Source organism: Dermacentor variabilis, chromosome 11 (assembly GCF_050947875.1).
Source record: "Dermacentor variabilis isolate Ectoservices chromosome 11, ASM5094787v1, whole genome shotgun sequence".
NCBI lineage: Eukaryota > Metazoa > Arthropoda > Arachnida > Ixodida > Ixodidae > Dermacentor > Dermacentor variabilis.
The window spans coordinates 106,103,861-106,119,848 of NC_134578.1; positions in this window are offsets into that span (position 1 = coordinate 106,103,861).

Below are 15,988 nucleotides of genomic sequence, written 5' to 3' on the forward strand. Positions count from 1 at the left end.
CCACTGCGCGTTTCGCGAACTTGGCTACAACCGACGCAATAGAAGGCTGCGAATACACCGAGGTGGCCACAACACAGGCTCTTAACCGTACCATGCTGGAAGCTCGCAGAATTCTTTCTACTCGCACTCAAGTCAAATGCGCGGGTGACATGCAGAAGACAGAATTTTCGAGTTACTAGTACCTGGCGTTTGAGCTCCTTGGAGTTATCTATTACGCGTTCTGCCAGCGCAAGCAACACTCTGGACCATTGCTCGTCGCGTTTTCGACAACTGTGAGTGCCGAAAGAAGGCTTAAATTGTTTCGAGGACATAAAAATTGTCACAAACTCGTCTCAGTAAGGTTCAGTACGCGACAAACTAACTGTCGCCACGGCCGGGCTGCTTTTTGCGGCGTCACGACAGGCGCGGTGAGTGTTCCTCATAAGTAACAAAAAAAGTACTGAAAATAATTTTCAACAATGTTGGGCGTCAGAGAAATCGCCATGAACTTGTCTTGTAGGTGCATTAAAGCGCGAAACTGCGCACCACGGCCGAGCTGCTTTTCGCTAACCACGACACAGCGCCAGGCGCGCCCACTGCGTTCGAAAGGTACCCCAAAATGTATTGATATTACTTACAATAATGTTGGCCGTCAGAGAAAGCGGGAAAACCTGTGGCAGTAAAATTCACTATACACGCGAAACTGCTTCACAACACCCTGTGCGACTAGCGTGCCCAAACACTACCGAAATGAGTTAAAATAATGGTGCGGCTCATAGAAAGCGTCGCAAACATCTCCCAGTAAAATTCAATAATTCAAATTGACTGCGCCACGACGGCCGCGCTCTTTTTCGTTAACCGCGTCACAAGTCTAGCCTAGGTGCCGTAAGCCTAATTGCTTGAAATGCGTCGCAGACGGTTGAACAATATTACCTTGCCGCAGTCCAATACTGCAGTGGTGCGATGTCAAAGTTAAGAAGAAACGGAAGAATTCGCCTGAAGCCCACCAAACCAGGCTAAATAAAAAAAATGGAGGACGCTTAAGCTTCGCCTTCAAGAGTGGAACGCGATAGCGTTCCACTCTTGAAGAACTCGTAAGAACTCGTGAAGAACTCGACCCTCGTAAGACAATGGGCTACGGCGCAGCGACTACGCGCCCCGCATCGGACGCGGTGAGCGTCGAGCAACGCAGCGTTCGGCGCGACAACGAAATGTGCGCCTGAGCAAGCGACGCACGCCTGAGCTTTAGAAACAGCTAGTTTCTAAGGCAACACCGCGTTCACTAGAGGCGCTTTTGTACCGCATTGAAGCATCGAACTCGTGTTGGTTTCTCTATTTTGTGTTGTCACATTGGAAATAAAGAAAAAAAAAACTCGTGGCTCAGTGGTAACGTCTCCGTGTCACACTCCGGAGACCCTGGTTCGATTCCCACCCAGCCCATCTTGGAAGTTGCTTTGTATTTATGAAGTGCCTGCCATGATTTATCGCTCACGGCCAACGCCGCGGACGCCGACGACACCGGCTTTTCTGCGACACGAGCTCCTTAACGCTATCGCGTTAATAGAAAAACAGGCAGAGGGGTGACCGAACACGCCAACGCTCATATGCGCGGCCTGCCTCGCGCGCTCCGGTGGTGTGTCTGACAAATGACGCAAGCATCTGACTCGACATTCGCCGATTCACCTCTCGCTAGGCAATGGAATTAAGCAGTAAAGTTTAATTTATATGCAGATATCTTTTTTACTTTTGCCGCCAAAGAATAAAAAAAAACAATTTCTGTTAATCTCATTTGACATTCTTTTTTTTCTCGATGCTCGCGGCAGCAAATCATCATCATCATCATCATCAGCCTGGTTGAGCCCACTGCAGGGCAAAGGCCTCTCCCATGCTTCTCCAACAACCCCGGTCATGTACTAATTGTGGCCATGCCGTCCCTGCAAACTTCTTAATCTCATCCGCTCACCTAACTTTCTGCCGCCCCCTGCTACGCTTCCCTTCCCTTGGGATCCTGTCCGTAACCCTTAATGACCATCGGTTATCTTCCCTCCTCATTACATGTCCTGCCCATGCCCATTTCTTTTTCTTGATTTCAACTAAGATGTCATTAACTCGCGTTTGTTCCCTCACCCAATCTGCTCTTTTCTGGTTGCCGTTAATACTATAGCGTGACGTATTTCCTAGAATTGAAGTGAAACAGCGCGGAAAATGAACCGACTAGCCCTCATCAAGATCTTACTAATGCGTATTTCCTGTTTCCACTTTTCGCCGAGTGTCCGCTCTTGTTATATTCCTTTCTCTATGGCGCTACCAAATAGCCCAATCCCCAGCCCTCGTGAATAACAGACAGTTGCGAAATCTAGAGCGGAGGTCGTTTTTACTGCACAGCACAAACTACACTTTATAGACATATTTGGGCAGTTGTTTCAAAGTCTTCAGGAAGCGCTACACAGTTTCACTGCTAGCATGAGCGGACGGTCCTCGTGATAAGGAAGTTGTGTTATCATTTCCATACTCCGTTATTCCAGGAGCACAGCTGAAATGCTCACATTCTGAAAACTTTTATAGGGTGCAGGTCCTCTATGCACCCCGATGGACCACGAAATAATCTGAAATATGAAAAATACGTATGCTAATGGAAAGTGAGGATGCAACTCACTTGTAATGTGTGCAATACCTAGGCTAAACTAAGACGATGAGCAAAACGTTAACAGGGTGAATACAGGAGCCAACGTTTCGACAAGTGGACTTGTCTTATTCAAGGCGACATATGCTTTCCTCGCCACAGTATATATAGGTGGGGTTATTCTAAAGGGGAGGGGGCGTGAGGCGGGAGGACGCGCAAACGAGGGAAAATGTGTTAGCGTGTCGAATTGAGAGTAAAGGAACGCTGTGTACAAGGTCAAAGCCAGGACCCCCCACCCCAGTCTGTCAAGACACGCGCGTTAGCCGGCGTGTCAAGGGCGTCTGACAGGTCGGCTGACAAAAAAAAAAAAAAGGAACGAAAGGGGAAAAGAAAAGGGCGATGATACGCCAAGAAATCAAACGAAGTGTTGTTGCCTATAGCTTGAGGTTTAGCATAGCGAATAGATTCTAAAGCTCCCTTTGAAACGTTTATGCCTATTGGTTGCAATGTCTTGAACTTATAGATAAGGTATGATGCTCTGTATTTTCTTTCTCGTTCAGAACGGAAATTTGACTGTAAGATGTAGAGTTTAAGTTCATCAAAGTTATGACCTGGTTGGTTGAAATGCTCGGCGACGGCTTTGGGAAGCTCTTTAGCTGTGTCCGCGCGATGTCCGTTTAATCTGACGTTCATTGATTGTCCTGTTTCACCGATATATTGTTTCTTACAGAAGGAACACTCAAGCATATAAATCACATCCGAACTTGCGCAAGTGAAGCTAGATTTGACTTCATGTGTATAACTATTTGCGGTGCTTTTAATTGTAATGTCACTTTGAAGGTGCCTGCAGGTTTTGCACCTAGGGCGACAACATGCTTTTATTACAGGGGAATGCTGCTGGCTGACTTTTGCGTGCACTAACGTGTCTGTAAAGTTCTTGTTTCGGCGATAGTTAACCCTGGGTACATCCGGGAACGCTTTTCGCAGACGCTCGTTACTTGATAATATTGGGTGGTATTTTCTTAGGATGTTGTTTATGTTTAGGAGTGCATTACAATATTTTGTTATAAAGGCCGGCGGTCTGTCAGATTCTAATGTGGGCTGTCTCTTCGCCAATACCGACTGTCTCTCCAATCTTGACGCGGTATCATAAGCTCTATCGAAAGCAACTTGGGGATAGTTCCTTTCTGCTAGCGTCGATTTAAGGTCATTTAGGTGGTGGATATAATCGTGGTCTTCACTGCAGATTCTTCTTATACGTTTCGCTTGTCCGACAAAAATTCCTTGCTTGCAATGTCTCGGGTGATGACTGTTGTAGTCTAAATATTGCTGGCTATCTGTAGGCTTCCAGTAAAGTGTCGTTCTCAGTTTTCCGTTTTCTATGTAGACCGTCGTGTCCAGGAAGTTGATCTGACTAGGAGAGTGGTGAGCAGTAAATTTAATACTCGGGTGAAAGCGATTGAAATGGCTAATTAAGTCGGTAAAGGCGCTTGTGCCGTGTTCCCATAATATAAATATAATAAGCAGTGTAGTGAGCAGTGTAGGCATTTCTTTCTCTAAGTGCGCGCGCTTCATCTTGTTGAAAAAGGTGCAGAAATACAATAAAGCAATGTTTCTTTTTTTTTCTCCTTCAGCACATCGTCGCGTCTGCTTCTTTGCCAGTGTGACTCATTTTCGTGCTGACTCCTCAGAATTTGCTGATGGGATCTCGTAGAATGCTGGAGTAAATATAACACTTCATTAGGAATATCACGCATATTGATTAGTCGGAGCACAATCTCTCAACTCAAATAATAATAAAGGCGTTAATTTAGGATCATCAGTTATAGAAATATGTTGCGGAGCAAATTTTGCCATTGCTGACAAGAATTATTCTTTCTCATTAGTACGCCAGATAACATTGGAAACAGCAATCACTCATACCTTGGAATAAATGACAGTTTTTTCTCGAGCAATGCACGGAGAAACGTCCTCAAGCCACACCATCTGGAGGCGTGTCACGAAGCAAAGCATATATATTGAGTGCCGAGAGAACAACCTGGCAGATAACATTGATCCGGCTCTAGCTGTCTGAAATGGGCCGTGCGATGAGAGGGTGCTTTCTCAAACTGATGTTAATCAGCTTTGATTTTATGATCACGTTGTCGCAAGCGGAACTGCAAGATAACGGAAATGATTACAATATTACGTTGGTGAGTGCTACCTTTTCTCTCGGTAGAATATAAGAATATGCTGTCTACTTGAGACTGTTCGCATGTATTATTTACGTGAAAAATAAAAAAAATGAAACTAAGTAGTTTTATCCGAAATACGAAGCATCGACGACAAGTGGAAGATTTTGCTGTGTACATACGGTATTTTACAAATAGGCTTAAGCGGCATGATGGAGAGGCACAGCCAGCAAGTGAACTTATTCGGCCCATCAGAAACAACGCCCACTGAGCTATTACAAGTCAACCCTTGAGGGATAAGGAACGCGGTTGTCGGCATTGCAAGCGTCGCACCTCCATTCAGGTCATCATGGTGAACGAGGTGATGCATAAGAATAGCAGTCAGCGTTTGTAGCTTGAAGCGTATCGTTCCTTCCGCTCGGGTGACTCTATGCACCATGGTTTGGCGTCCAAACTTGATGGGAGAGACGCTAGTGTTGAGTGAAGAACGCTCATGCCAGCTGCGCAAGGCAAAGCGCCACCGAGCGCATTGAACAGAGCGCCAGGGTCCGTCCACTTGGCGTCATTGTTTTGGCTGCAAAGCACATTGCTCGTCTCTCCGGTCTGCGGAGAGACTTTCTACGTGCGGGCCGGACGTGCAATATAGGCGCTGTTACAACAAGTCGGCCGCGACGCAGATGGCGTGAACACGCCTTGAGGGTCCACACATTTGCTATCGCAATGAAAGGAAAGCGAGAACCCGTTGAGTCAAATAATCAATACTGGGGCCCCATAACGTAAAACAATTCCAATGTGTTTTTATTCCAATCTCCTGTCGTCAAATTTACGTAAAGAATGACGCAAGCATGGGGCGGTAACCCGCAGCGCTTTTTTGCAAAGCCCAATCAAACGCGCTTCTCGTTTACAGGAGGTCACTTCTTTTTTTTTTCTTTCTCTGCGAATAGCATAGGCTACAATGGGCAGGTTTTCTGATAGATTTGCCTGAAAAGAGCAGAGGAGCACGCTAATGTGGTGAGGGGTTGGATAGGGCGGAGCTAACACGCTGAAACTAGATAACTGGATGAAGAGGGCGGTGCTGGCTCTGCGATTGATCCGCTTCGTTTGCTTAGTTTGCGGTGTGTGATAAGAAATCGCGGTGGCGTGCAACTGAACGTTCAAAATGCCGCCAGAACGGATCCTCACCAAAGAATACTTGCAAACTGGTTTCGTATACATGCCGAAAGGGCTCGTTAAGGTTATGCTGTCTCGGAAAAATGGTAATTACACGCCATTAAATCCATTTCTGCCCAGCCGCTCCGCATACCTAGTGCCAGAGGAATGGGAGGGCAGCCATCTTTAATTTTTTTGGGAACATGGCAGTCTCCAGCTTTTCCAAAAAATTCAGTTTTGTTCGAACATGTCATTGCGTCTTCAAGGCGCACCCGTCACATTGACGCGGTGAGTTTTCGTGTTTTTTTTTTTAATTCGCTTGACAGACAGGCGATGTAGGCGCATCCCGAAAACTTTTGAATAATGGCATATCAATGGAGTATTATGGCGAAAGAAAGCGTCGAAACAGAAATATATTTTTCATTCGCTCCGCCTAATCATGCATAATCAGTGTGCGCACATCATATCATGGGGGCGTTTTCGCGGTTTTCGGGAGGTCGCGTGAGAGACAGGCGAAGTGGGGGTGACCCAAAAATTTTTGACCAATCATGGCGGACAGATTGCAGAATTGGAATGCACAAGTTTGGAGTAGCTTTGCGTTATAGTGTCCATAGAGTATCATCAGAAGTCAATAAACAAAGAAACGAAGGAATGTATAGTGGAAATTATTTGGACTAATTGAGCTGCAGGCCTTATAACTTCAAGGAAGCTAGTGTGCAAGAAAAAAAAAACTTGCTTCAGGTGGGGTACGAACCCACGTCTTCGCATTACGCGTGCGATGCCCTTACCGAATGAGCTACCGCAGCGTCGTTTTCCCATCAGCTTTCGGATGTATATATGTTTAAATGACGGCACCTCTTACCCGCCGTGGTTGCTGAGTGGCTATGGTGTTGGGTTGCTAAGCACGAGGTCGCGGGGTCGAATCTCGGCCATGGTGGCTGCATTGCAATGGGGGCAAAATGCGCAAACACCCGTGCAGGTAAATTTAGGTACACGTTAAAGAACCTCAGGTGGTTTAAATATCCGGGCTCCCACACTACGGCGTGCCTCATGAACATATTGTGGTTTTGGCACGTAAAACCCTTTAATTTAATTTTTTTATTCGGATTTTTTTCCTAGCGATTAGCATCCTTAGAGTACCCCACAGAATTTCTGCGGGATATGCATCTATACCTGTGAAGCACGTATCTCTCTTACTATCGTTATATCTACTTTTGTATCTAAGCGTTCTACGGGCTATCGCAGTGACTGAGTATTTTTGTGGTCGAATGGGTAGCACACCGGACCACTGTATTGATAGAACGGGGATCGAAACCACCAATCGTATCAATTTGTTTCACTTAGAATACGGCAATGTGTACGTATGTGCTGCTTTTTAACGAACCTCCTTGATGTTGACATCGGCTACTGTAGACGCGCGACTCGGTAAGTACCGCTGTTCCAAGAAACTCTGGTGGTGGCTCGGAGCATTGGATGTGTGCTACTCGGTATCTGCTGGTCTCCAATAAACCTATCTGTTGCCAACTTGAGTCGCAGGATGTGTGCCAAGAGGTACGTGCAGCTATTGAATGAATGTCTATGACGCCAACTTGTGTAACGCGGTATATGCCACTGGGAATGTGCCGCCCTTCAAAAAACCGTTCGACAACTTCTGCCGCTGGGTCTGCACCACTGACTTTGGCAGCAAGTGAGGGAACAAATCTCAACGTTCCTAGCCATTAGCGTCCTACGCTTCAATTCTCGGAAGTCCCACGCGGATTTCTCGGCAGTGCCAATAGAAGGGGCAGCGCGTACCGACGTAATCGCGACAGTGGAGACCGATAGCCGCATAACGCCTTTTTAAAGCGACAGCTTTATTGGCCCCGAACTTGCGATTTCACCGTAGCCGTGCTCCGAGGAGGCACATGACATCACATCGCGCGCTTCGCCTCGGATATTTCTCTTGCTCCCTAGTCACTACTGCGCATGCGCGAGTAGCAGCACACAGCCACAGGTGTTCCGCCGCTGCGCAGCTCCGCGTCTTTCCGCCACCGCCGCTTGGTATGACGTCACACCGGGTTCCTCGTCGTTGCGCTGGCCTCCGCTCGCTTCGCCAGCTGCGTCGCATGCCTGATAACATGTCGGAGGATTGAAAAGGAGAGCTCGCGTGCGCCGCAACCACAGTTGAGGCGGCAGTATGCACGGCGACAATTCTGATAAGCAGGAGGAGGCCTGGAATCAAAATCGGAACGAGAGGAAGAGGAAAGGAATCGCCCAGGAAACACACGAAGAGCGCGCCGAACGAACGACTAAACGCTGCAACATAGCTAGGCAACCAGACTAATCTGGACTTGCAATAAAGATTAACCAAGGCTAACCATGCTATTCCTTAGCTTTCGCTACGTATATCCTGGTATAGCCGAGCTAAGCCACTGCCAATTTTTCTGCGTTCACAGGCACCGGCGCTCCGTGCATTTTGGAGGCCACGCGCAGGCTTCGTGGCGGTGGCGTTAGATGGCGCTGACTGTCCTTACAGAAGCGCGACAGATGAATGCCGCTGCAGTATACGCGTCATACATAATTCGTTTCGATGGCGGCAGTAATTTGTGCGGCTATATTTATTCAGCACTAAACGCATTCGCATTAACCATGATCGTGAGGTGGGTTCTGCCATTTTTTTCTCCGTACGGATTAGGCTGCTGGGTCAAAAATGTGTGAGGAAGTACGACAGTTAGTTGGAGATATAAAAATTTTTATCTTTAATATTCACGCGAAAGAAGACGGTGACGAACCATCTTTTTTATCTGCGCCATGGAATACTTAAAGTCCGGGTTTTACGATGCCGGGACATTGATGTTTTTAAATATTGTTAACCGTAATTGACCAATTTGTAATTTGCATCTTCTTCTTGATATAGGTTCTGAACACTGAGCAGAAGCTGTGGCTGTACCAGCAAAATTATAACAGCAGTGAGATACACTTCCATAGTACTACTTCACCTTACACATGTTTATATATGATGAAGCAAAGCCTCAAAGATACTGAGTACAATTTCACAGAAACATTGAGATACGCTGGAACAGAGTAAGTAGGCATGAACGTACTTACCTGAAGTTTCATTGTAGAAGCCTTGATGCCTCTCAATGAGCGAAATCATAATGTAAAAAGAAATTCAATGGCACTTTCGCGCCACAGGCGAAATAACCATATCGATAGAAAATTAAGAGACAACTACACGAAGCAAGGTTTGTAGCAATACCGGTCGCATAAATTGCAGCAAACATTCTCTTAAGTAACTAATTTGAGGTAACTCGGGAAATTAGGGACACACACGGGCTGAACTGAACTTTGAGTAAAGCAGAGATGACACGGAAATTGAAGGAGAATGTTATGGTCAAAGCGTCGGAAGAAAAACGCAGGGCCGTGAAAGGTCCGGACTGTGGTGGCGGTGGCTACGAAATGGCACCAACGGGTGTTCGTATCATATGCCGATATAGCAAGTTATTGATAAGTGCTATATGGAATCAAAGCCAATCTTTCAATTTCGGTGCCAGAGCATAACTGAAAATTGTCATTCAATGGTTCGGGACGAAATCCCCGGAACTACTTGGGAAGCAGTGCTCTCGTGCTCATTAGCAAAAGCAGCATATGGCAATTTTATGGAGATAATTTCCCATATCTGCAAGCGATATTTTCCCTACATAGAAATAAAGAAGTCGAAACGTTAAAGGAAACCATAGGTCACAAAGAAGCTGTTAAAAATGATTAATGAGAAAAATAGCATGTATCAACTGTTCTTCAAAAATTGCACATCCAGACACATTGGATTCGTTTAAGAAGTATAAAAATAATTTAAGTAAACTTATGAAGATAGCGAAGCGCAATTGTTATTCTTGCATGTTCGAGTTTGTTGCAGAGGTTAAGAAGATATGGAGCAAATTAAATTAAATTACCACAATACATAAAGCTAATTGCAGTGTACAAGAAATAACTGAAGGGGATTGAACAAACAGGGTCAAAGCATTGGGTGAGAAATTTAAGAATAACTTTAAGTGATTGGTCGACAGCGTCAGTGACACCACTGCACTAAATTACATGTCCGCACAAATAGTTTCGTCGGTTTATATTTCCCCAATAGATGATTATGAGATTATGAGTGTCTTAAAAAAAACTCAAGAAAAGTGAATCGGAAGATATTGAGGGTTTAAAGAACGCCCCAAGCTGTTTTATTATAGATATATTAGTCGCACCTTTGACATACATTCATAACCTCATTCTAGACACAGGTATTTTCCCACAATGTATGAAGCATGCAAAAGTTACAGTACTGTTTAAATGAAGAGATATAAATGATTTGAAAAACTATAGGCTCATATCCGTTATACCATTGTTCTCAAAGCCCCCAGAAAACTAATATTTAAAATATTATCGAATGTCTTTACAAAACACTCGGTAAATACGCCGGTTTAGTACGGCTTTAGGCCAGGGCTGTCGACAGAGGTATCATTTTTACGGCAAAAGCAAATTATATTAGGCACTATAGAGGACAGGAAGCTCACACAAGGTGTATTTGTTAAATTCTCTAACGCGTTTGACCGGATAAATCACAATACCCTTTTATAAAAGTTACCCTATTACGGATTCGAGGCACTGCACTGAATTTAATTACCAGTTATTTGAGCAATAGGCTACAGTGTGTAAGCATAAACACAGAACAGTCATTGCAAAAAGTTAGTCAAGGCGTACCTCAAGGTAGTACACTAGGGGCCACTACATTTTATTACTTATGTCAATGATATTATTACCATAAACCAGACAATCAAATATGCCGTATGTGCGGATAACACTTCCTTGTTTTTCACAGGTGTGGAGTTAAATGACCTTATTTCAGCAGCAATCCCGGCCCTACGTGACTTGTACACATGGTCAACCGTAAACTCCCTGCAAATCAACTGCTTAAATACCAAAGCCGTTCTGTTTCGATCGAAGGGAACAACGAACACAACTACTTCAAAGCTATACCTGAACGATTCTGCGATTGATTTTTTTTCGAAAGCTACAGCATTGAGAATAGTTTTTCACGAGCATATGTTAGGGGATTCCCATAGTGAAATGGTATGAAACAAACTAAGTAAGGCACTAGGCATGCTTAGGAGAGGTCAGTAATTTCTACCGACTACTCAGATGTTAATTATCTGCAACACGCTTTTTGTTCACAGCTACCTTATGGTATTTTGGTGTGGGCCACTGGCACCGTGCAATCTAAGCAAACATTACTCGCGCTTCAAAAAATGTACAAGGTTGTATTGCAAATGCCGCATATAATGCACATACCTCGTGTTTATTCAATAAATTCAATATGTTAAGATTTGATAACATGAATGAATATTCGTAATCAGTATCTTTGAAAACTGATTTTGATAAATGAAATAATAATCTTCCCTCCATAGCATGCTTAGAGCGTAGCACCTCGCCTCGACCTACTAGACAGAGCGATTATTCGAAGGTTCCTCGATGCCGAACAAACTATGGCCCCCAAATGCTGTAACATTCACTCCCACACATACTTAACAAATTAAATTTTTCATCAGAGTGATTGCGCCTTCTTTCGTGAAAGGATATGTCCAATCTTTTTTTACTGGCATGATGTATTTCTCGTTGTGTTTTCTTGTTGCGAAAAATGCGGCATAATATGCAGCATTTGGTCAATGAAAATTTTTTTTTTCTCGAGGAGTGCGAATTTGTGTGCATTTTTGTTTTTTGTATAATGACATTCCTTATTGTGCCTATTTCACTTTGTATTTATGTGCCTATTTATTTGTTTAGATGAATTTACGTATGCTGTCACTTTTCTGCCTTGTATTTCTGGGATGTGGGGCCAGTCAAGCTGCGTTTATATCGCAGATTTTTTCCGCTATTCCGCACCACACATTGCATCTTTGCTTCATGTATGCAAATGTAAATATTGAAACACTTTGGTGGAATGAACTCCAAGCTTTAAATCTTTGAGGTGCGTCGGTGGCGGATGCTGTGAATCGTGCCCACGGGTCACCCATGCGCTACTTTTCGCGATCTCCCTATTAGCCAGGCAGACGCGCCACATATCGCTCAGTTTGCAACGGGCTGCAAGAGACCGATTGTCCGCACCAGCCAATACATTGCGAAGTTAAAACCCGAACTGCGCTCCAATTTTGCTTTGGAGAGTATCGTATTCGTCGGGGAATTTTTTGTCCACTTCTTTTCCCTTTATTTTGTAACTTCCACAGTTTACATTAAAGAAGAAGAAATAACGCCCATGTGCTCTCTTTTGCTTCATTATCTGTGTTCGTTGCATGCGGGTGTGGCTAATGGAAGTTGGATCCCTCTTTTTCCCGTTTTTGTGGATGACTTGGTAACAAAAAGAAATAGATAGTATTGTTTTCAGGCCTTTAGTGGAACTTGAGACTTTCTTTATTTCTTGTAATATGCGCTGTTACTTCTAGTTTCTAAAAGATAATATATTTAGACAAGTTTTCTAGCTGTGTTGGTATTTGAATATGCATGCCACACTCGTTTTTGTTTGCTATTACTCAATGCCGAAACAATGCAATGGAAAGAGTTAGAAAAATTTAAAATATGCAAATGCCACGTAGCTGGGCAAATCAAGGTAACATTGTTTGTGGTCGCTTGCAGATAATGAGATTGCTTTTAGCATTCCGCCTAATTACATAATCAGTCTTAGTAAATAATAGACGTGAGAAATATTATAGTTGGAGGAAAATTATCAATGGCACCATGAAAAACTGGCTAGACAGGTTTCTGTTGCTGAGTACGAGCTACATGAAAGTGTTTTTCAGAGCGTGAAGTAAACCCGCGATTACGCGCGAAAGGTTACTCTAGCCACTTTGTGAGGCCCCTATTTCCCATTTTTAAATGTGGATCATCCATAGAAATATTTTTCCTAAGGTTAATGAGATCAATTATTTACTTTATTGCAATTAAATTGTCAGCGTTCGATGCGCGATAATGTTAGTACGTTTTTAATGCATTTTAATTACGGATCGGTCGTGACGTTATTAGGCGAGGCAGGTCGAACTTGTGCTTCAAGTTTCCTTCTTTTACAGACATACCTTTCCGTATTACGGGCGACTGGTACGGACTGGAGGTAATGAAAAGCCATATAATGCCCTGGAAGTTTATAAACCACCAGGTACGTAGAGCAAATTACACAACCTAGATCACAAAAAAGGGGCACCTAATTATCCCTACGTGGATAAATGAGAAAGCATTCCGGCCATGGCACAATGCTTAGACATTATGCCACAACGCAAGATTGTAGGTTCTACACCCACCTAAGAAGCAAGGTTCGACTCCCAACAAATGTTGGTTTGAGAGCCTTAATTACCTCCGGCATAATCACCTTAGGTTTTATAAAGACGTAAGGTGATGGGCTTGAGTGCCCTAATGAAATATATCTTGTCTGTGCTTTCATTCAACTACGCCTTAATTGACACCTTAGGTCGTGGGTTCAACGGCCACCAATGTTCGAGTGATCGAAGACCTTAATTAAGTTTGCGATGGTTAACTTCGTCTTAATTTACACTAGAACTCGTGAGTTCGACTCCCACTATATAAAGGTCGAAGGTTCGCAACTATTTAGCGTCATCGTGTGATCATGCCTACAACGCCGGATTTTCCGCCTCATGAGCCATTTAATGCTTTCAAATTAAAATAATATATTTTCAATGACCCGGAACAGCACATTCACCTGTACAAGGAAAAGTTTTTTTTCGATATCACCTTTTTGCTTGAATGCTGTATCACAGAGTTAGCATGCGACGCGCTTCTGAAATAAAGTCTATGTTACATTGGAATATTGTATGTATTAGGAAGTGACAGTCCGGCGTCCCTTATATTTACAACATTCTCAATTATCTGTAAGCGAAGAAGTTCGCAGAGTATAGGACGCTGATTTACCTATCACCATCAGATATAAGAAATCATTTGTAGACTGCATACTCCGTTCGCCACGAGGGAAAGAAACCCGCCGTGGTTGCTCAGTGGCTATAGTGTTGGGCTGCTGAGCATGACGTCGCGGGATCGAATCCCGACCACGGCGGTCGCATTTCCATGGGGGAGAAAGGCGAAAACACCTGTGTACTTAGACTTATGTGCACAATAAAGAATCCCAGGTGGTCAAAATTTCTGGAGTCCTCCGCTACGACGTGCCTCACAATCAGAAAATGGTTTTGGCACGTAAAACCCCATAATAGTTACCAGGGAGAGAAGTGCCTATCTCGGCTCATTTTTCTTTGACTTGGCTGCTCGCCTATGACTCCGATTACTTTGAAACATTGATCTGGCATCCGTGAGTGCTATCGCCATATTTTTCAGTAATGTTTCGGTAACACCGACGAAGCTCTTGAGGAATACTGTCCATCTTCGGGCTCCTCCCTAACGCCCTCCACTCAAACCTTAGCTATCTGGCATGAACAGAGGAGCGGAGAACGTACAATTGGCGTGACCTGCACACCAGTCTCGCCCGCCGTGATGAAGAGCCCTTGCTGCCTTCCATACCCATGAGATCGCCGCCCCAATCATTCAGGAAAGCACCGAAACCTTCACTGTTGCCTGCGAACGACTAAAAAGTCGCACTTGGGATCCTACTGGGCGTTTTATACCAGATCATCCCCAAGGCAGTTAGCCTACCCATCAATGACCACCCCGCTGAAGGCCAACTTCGCGTCAACAAAATCAATTATAGCATCCTGGTCAGCACTCAGAGATAGTCCGTGCTAACTTCTGCAACACCATCGACACCTTCTACTTAAACGGCACCGCTTTCGATGTGGCAACCCACGTAGCTGACTGTTCGGACACCTATCGCGGCGTAATCCTCTTACCTGTCGACACATCCGAGCAGGCCACCGTCCCTGCCCTCATGGGTTACAATCCAAATTTCATATACGGATCCACCAGGCGATTGGGCAACACCGAATCCATCCTCATCACCTTCCAAGGCAAGCTCGTCCCTCACTATATCAATTACGCGAATTGGACCCTCTGTTATATCCCCTTCCGGAAGAAAGTCGAGCTTCCACTCACTGTCGTAAAGTACGCCGTCGCCAGGACGGGTGCCCATTAACCACGGACCCACACTGCCCGATTTGGAGAACATTCGACCTCTCCACGAACCACTACTACAACCCGGTGTGCATAATCTGTAACGGTGCGCACTGTAAGAGGCTCAGAGCTGTGCAAGCCGCGGTAAAAGCCCCAACCGGTCACCTCCAGGGAAAGGAGCCCGTGAACACTCTTGCCCTCGGCCCCAGATGCTGGACAAGCCCGCACCAGAAGCAGTAGCAAGACCTCAGGGCCACACTCTACCTTCAAGGGTGAAACCTGCCGGTCCTACCACCACCAACGACACATCCCTCAAAGCCCATGATAGACCCAACCCAGGTAAGGTGGGATAGCGTATTCTCCACCTGCTCCCTCCAACTGCTAAACATTTCGCATTCAAGTGAACGCCACTTGAATGCCAGAAGGGTATTCGCCAGCTAAAATTGCCGTTTCCATTCCACCCTGCCTTTCCAACCTTCTAACCCCCAATCATCGAAACGTCTCTCACCAACAATCCTATGATCTACCACTAAGTACACTGAACTGCCCTTTCCTATGGATATTGCTTTTCAATTCCTGCCACCTAGAATATCCTCTGCTCCAACACACGCAAAACCCCAATGTACCATGCACGGAATGTTGCCTAGAAGATACTCTCCTTAGATTTAACGATAAAATTGGCGCCCTTAAAACTGAGTCCACCACCAACAACAAGACTTCAAAACCTTCCGAAAAAGTTGAACCGCAGAATTTGTCGCCCTTAATGACAAACTCGACCGCTTTTTTGAGTCTGTCATGGTACAACCAGCCACTCTCACCCAAGGCATCATCCTCCACCCCCATGCACTCCTTCCCAAGCGATGCGCAATAGTTTATTACCCTTTGAAGTCATAGTCTGGCAATTGATTTGAGGGGTTTTCGCTTTAATAAAATCAGAGTTCAGCAGTGCATTATCAGCTGTGTCCACCTGGCTTCCATCATCGCC